General features: G+C 32.3%; 1 pseudogene across 1 annotated transcript; it reads left to right on the top strand.

Moving 5' to 3' along the window:
* Positions 1–223: 223 nt before the first annotated feature.
* LOC114297446 (glutamate receptor 2.8-like) lies at positions 224–2359 on the top strand (annotated as a pseudogene). Its single transcript, XR_014344546.1, has 4 exons — positions 224–418; positions 535–847; positions 950–1350; positions 1823–2359. The product of XR_014344546.1 is annotated as a glutamate receptor 2.8-like (transcript).
* The last annotated feature ends 3641 nt before the right edge of the window (positions 2360–6000 follow it).

The raw sequence follows: 6000 nt of genomic DNA on the forward strand, positions 1-6000 counted from the left end.
TTCCAAATATTAAATGTAGTTGGAAAGGGGGAGAGAGAGGTCGGAATCTGGACACAATCTCATGGAATTTCAAGGGAATTCAACATGAATGCAGCAAATTCTTCATCAACTTTGAAGGAAAACTTTCGAGCAATTATATGGCCTAAAGAATCAACACATGTACCGAAAGGCTAGGAAATTCCAGTAAAAGGTAAGAAGCTAAGAATTGGGGTCCCAGTAAAAGATGGTTTTACTGAATTTGCAAAGGTGGAAATACTCTCAATCCAATTCCACAACATTCAGTGAATATTGTATAGAAATATTTGATTATGTATTAAAAGCATTACCATACGATGTGCCAAGTGAGTACGTTCCCCTCAAGAAAGTTGATGATGAGAATTATTATAATGATCTGGTATACCAAGTTAATCTTCAGCAGGTTAGTTACATGCTTACAGATAAGATTTTTAATGGTTTTTTTGCCTTCGAAATTATCAGTTTATTCTTGTGGAACTAACAGTAAAAATGTGAGGTTTTTTTTGCTGGTTGAATTAGAATTATGATGCTGCAGTAGGGGACATTACAATCACAACAAATTGATCGTTCTACGTGGATTTCACATTGCTATTTGCAGGTGGAGGGGTTTTCATGATAGTACCAATTACATATGAGGACAATAACAGTAAATGGATCTTCTTGAAACCATTCAATATGGACCTGAGGCTAACAAGCATAGCTTTCTTCATCTTTACTGGATTTGCTGTTTGGGTTCTTGAACATCGAATAAATATTGCATTTAGAGGTCCACCTTCCCAGCATGTTGGTATGATCCTTTGGTTCCCCTTTTCATCACTAGTATTTGCACACAGTTGAGTAATGTCTTATTTGTACTCATTTTGTTTAATTAATGTCCAACTTCCTTCTCATAGACCTCGTGCATCCTTCTCAAAGACCTCGTGCTTTCTTGTAGGAGAAAAAATAGTGAGCAACTTGGCTAAGTTTGCTGTGGTGATATGGTTGTTTGTGGTGCTTATATTGAGCTCGAGCTACACTGCAAGCTTGTCATCTAGATAAACATTGCAAAGGCTTTAACCAATTGTGACTGATGTGAACTCACTCTTAAAAAATGGGGACTATGGTGGGTACCAATATAGCTCTGTCATTGGTGATATCTTGAAGGGAATGAAGTTTAATGAATCCAAACTCAAGTCGTACAATTCTCGTGAAGATTGTCATGAAGCTTTATTAAAAGGAAGTAAAAATAAAGGCATATCAGCTTTTTTTGATGTGCTGCCTTACAATACGATTTTCCTTTCCAAATATTATGAATATGGCCCCTCTATTGACAAATACATGGCAATAAAGGCTATGGTACTGATTCACTACTAAAGGTGCATGTACTTGGTTAGAGCATCCAAATTAGAAGTGGTTCCTTCAATCCCATCTTGAATTTAGTAAATTTTTGGTATTTGAGGATTTCATCACACTATACACAGATATATGTTTGGTATCAAAGTAGGAATTGTGATCCTGTAATTATGTTTGGAACTGTTTAGTTGAAACATACTATGGTTGACATTATAATTATTCAAAAGATAGCAGTAATAGGGAAAGTCTATTCTTACATAAAATTTATGCAAAAAGTGTATACAGAATGATATGATGATGAAATTTTTGAAATTAAGTTCCTTCTTATGGATGTTTTAATTTAAAACGAATTGCTCAGTTCAAACATGTCATGCTGTACCCCAAAAAATGTATTTCTTTGTTCATATAGCTTATCACCCGTAGTAATTTTGCTCATTCATGATATAAATCACCTTCTTTGCATTTATATTTACAGGTTTTCCCTAAAGGGTCTCCTTTAGTTACTGATATATCTCGTGCAATAATCAACATAACAGAAGGTCGTAAGATTTTGGACACTGAGCAACAGTGGTTTGGAAATACCACATGTCCAGAGCGCAATTCTTTCACCTCAAATAGCTTAACCCTCCAAAGTTTCGTAGGCCTTTTCTCTATTACTGGATGTGTCACAGCTTTACTCCTTATTGTATACATAGTCAAGTACATATATGGAAACATAGATCTTCATAAAAGAATGTGGGACTCCAGCACCACAACTTGGTCTAGATTTTGTGCACTATGCAGGCATTTTGACCAAAGAGACCTCTCATCCTACCCTTTTAGCAAGAAGAGAGACAGGATAGATCAAGAATTGGAACTTAATGACATTGGTGGATCGTTTCATTTTAGTGACGCGCCAAGCTTATCAAGAAATTCTAACTCCAATGAAATGGTTTCACTAGTGGGAGAAGTATATGATGCAATTGAGGGTGTCGATCCAAACTCAGAAGATATGGTTGTAGTACATATTTGACATCAACTGGCATCTTTTAATGCTTGGATTTAACAAAAGGCGAAAAGAAAAGAAAGCACTGTGACAACTCTCAAGGCAAGAAAAAGAAAAAAAAAATTGTGTTCCATGTAGACATTGGGACAGTTCTTGACTGCTACATCCCTAGTTGCTTTCAATATTTTGCAAAAGTTTTGGTTAATCTGGACTGTGAACCACTTGATCTCCTTCATATTTATCTCTTCCAATGTCTTTTTTCAGGATGTCCAATTGTCGTAAACTGCCTCTATTGTGGCCTCCTTTTTTGCTTTAACATTTTAGAATAGGAATGACTGTCGCAAAAGGATAGACTAATAGCTATAAATTTTTTTGTTTGTTTTAAGGTTAGTACACTGTTAGTCCCCAATTATAAGATCTATCTTATTTTAATATCGGATATTTCAATTGTGTCGATTTAGTCTCCACATTGTTTAAATGATCTCCCAACATCGTTTTTTGGATAAAAATACCTTGTTTTCGTTATAAAATTTGGACAAAAAATGATACTGGGAAGAAATTGACACAATGAAAAGTGGAAAGAAATTGACATACTGTGAGAAAGAAGAGAGAAAAGAGGATACTTGTCCAAATTTATGTTTCTCTATTCTTTTTTTTTTTGATGAGCAAAAAGGAGTCCTTTATTAACAAACAAAATAATACATCACAAATGACAAGGACGATTGAAAAAAATGCATTATAGCAGTTTGACTCATCCCAACTAGATTGGCACAAAAAAAGGATGTAAAGCTCCCAAACAAAGCAAGGTTGTCTGTCAAGGGTGTAAAACCCAAGTTATGTGTAGAATTATTTTATTGGATAGATTAGTAATTAAATTAATTTATATGGGTCATTTAGTAATATCAATGAATTAGTTATGAGATGGTTTATAATTTCTATTACTTAGATGGGTAATTTTGTAATTTTAGGAAAATTAGGTTAATAAGCCAACATGTTTTGCTTCAAGTCTTGGAGGAAAACAGAGGTCTCGACCTGGTTTTAAAGGCTGCCGCAGGGTTTGAAAAAAAATAAAATAAAAATAAAGAAAAAAAAAAAAAAAAGGAAACATTCATAGAGTGGTGATTTTGATCTATTTATCTCTTAGAGGTAAGATTTATTTTATTGTATTCCTATTTATAATTTAGTTTTAATATATCAATAGATGATTTGTATGGGCATATATGACTAAATAAATATATTGATGTAGTCTATGCTGGGGGTGTCAATTTCGCCGGACTTAGAGCGTATTTTGCATTCTGTTTGGGTGGTTTGTGTTTTGGGATTGATATGTGATGGGTTAAGTTTAATGGTGGTGTATTTGTGGGATACAAAATTGACTGCAAGTAGTTACGAATTTATACATCTATATAAACAACAATAGAATAACATAAGTTGATAATTTCCAAAGCCGTGATGGCTCTGTTTTGATGCTGAAGTGTGGGAGTTCTTGGTAGACTATTGGATTAATTTATTCTATCTTTGTTACAAAGAAAAGAATGATGGGTGCAAATAATAATTGTTTGTGGTGTAATATTTTATTAGGTTTGTGAGATTGAGGTGGATCTTGGTAATTTAAGATTAGCTTGGGAAATATTATTTTAGCTATTTGAGGTAAGTAATTCTCTATCACTGTTAGTTTATTTTTATTTCTATCGAATCGTTTGAAATTATAAATATTTATTTATAGTCTTCCTATTCTTTTAAAATAAAATATGGATAAAATATAAAATAGCATTGAATATTATTTTCAAAATTATTTGAATATTTTGTGAAACTATTCTGAAAGTTGTACCAAATGTTTATTTTGAAAATATTGAATATTTTATTTAAAAATTGTGTACCAAATGTTTATTTTGAAAATATTGAATATTTTATTCAAAAATTGTGTATTGTTTGAATTCTGAATATCACTCTAGTCTGACTATGATTTGGACCCTAGCTAATCGGGGTTATTTATTGGCACAGAAACTAATTTCTTTTGGGGTTTAACCATCGGCCTGTGGCTGGTTCTGAGTCTCGCCACGGGTTAAGTGATCGTAATCACCAAGACTTGAGTTTTGTGAATCGAATCATTGAACCGTTTGAATATCGAACCATCTATTTGAACAACGAAATTTCTTCGAATTATCTCATTGTCTTTTCAATTAAAATGTATTGCTACATTGTTTATTTTCAGTTATGAAATCATCTTACAAAATAATTGTTCATTTATTGAATTGTAGCAAAAATATATTTATTGATTATCGACTATTTTTTTGTATACTTGATCTAGCTAGGTTTTTACTTGTGGGACTGCCAAGAGTAGGACTATGATTTAAGTTACTTGGATTACTATTTTGTTAGTGGATTATATTAGTGGACTTTATGGATAATTTCGTATGATAAAGATCGTTTATTATTTATGGATTTTGGCATTATGATAGTTAAAATTTTAATTTGAGTATTTTATATTATTGGTTTATTCGATTGTATTCTTAGCCTCATATGCTCACTTAGATAAGTGTGCAGCATTGTGATGGGACTTGGGGCGTGACAAAGGTCAACAAAAGCAACAGGGGAAAACAAAAATAACAAACACCAAACTGAACCCCAGCTGCCCCTGTTCCAAAATAGCAACCTGAAGACATCGAAAAAACACCTTATCAATCTAAACTAGGAACGAGAATTTTAAGACATAATTTAATAACTTATAATGCTTTGGAACAAGGAGACATAAAAGATTTAAGAAAAGAGGATGAAAAAGCACATGTGAAAACAAAAGTGTTGTGACTTTAAAGGCAATTTTGTCCATTAATTGTTTTTTTATTTTACATATCATTAGTGTGAAAGCAAATTTCTGGTTCTTGGCATATCCATTCTATTTTTTGTTTGTTTGTTTGTAGTTGTCCTTGTTATTAAGCACCAGGTTGGTGATTGGCAGCAATCAGGCAAAGGCAAACAAGTGTTAAAATAACACTTTGAGAAAGACCACTTATGTGTTTTTATCTAATCTTTAATTAGTCGGAAAATTGCACAGGAAAGACAAAAAACTACAATATCAACTCTATATTTTTAGAATATTCGTAGAATGTATAATGGATAGTTTCTTACTTCATAAAAATTATTTTACTAGCTATTTATTTGATCAGCATTTCATAATATAAAATGAAATGATCTCCAATTTTTTCACATGTCATTCAATAACATCAATTTCATCGAGTTGATTTTATTTATACAAAAGGTATTTATTATTTTTTTTTATGTTGTTTTAATTTAAAAATTTAAACATTTTTACATTTAAAAATTTATTTATACAAAATTTTATACAAAAATAAAAAATAACTTGTTAAATTTATCTAATTTTCTCATTCAATACTTATTTCGGAACCCTTATATGAAAAATGATCTTCAATTAATATTGTACCTAAGTCAACTCAATTTTTTTTCAACGCTGCTACAGACCTCCAGTGACGTGGAGGGCCTCCATTGGCCAGTTTTCTGTTTTTTTTTTTTTTTTTTTCTTTTCTTCCAATCCTGCAGTGCCACGTGGCACTGGGGGTCGGTGGGGGTGGGGTTTACTGGGGGTCCGGCGCATTTTTGATTTTTTTTATGCACATCTTGAGCCCCCTTGACAATTTCTGCTTCTGCCC

Source organism: Camellia sinensis, chromosome 11 (genome assembly GCF_055761805.1).
Source record: "Camellia sinensis isolate YWXY chromosome 11, ASM5576180v1, whole genome shotgun sequence".
NCBI classification, from domain to species: Eukaryota; Viridiplantae; Streptophyta; class Magnoliopsida; order Ericales; family Theaceae; genus Camellia; species Camellia sinensis.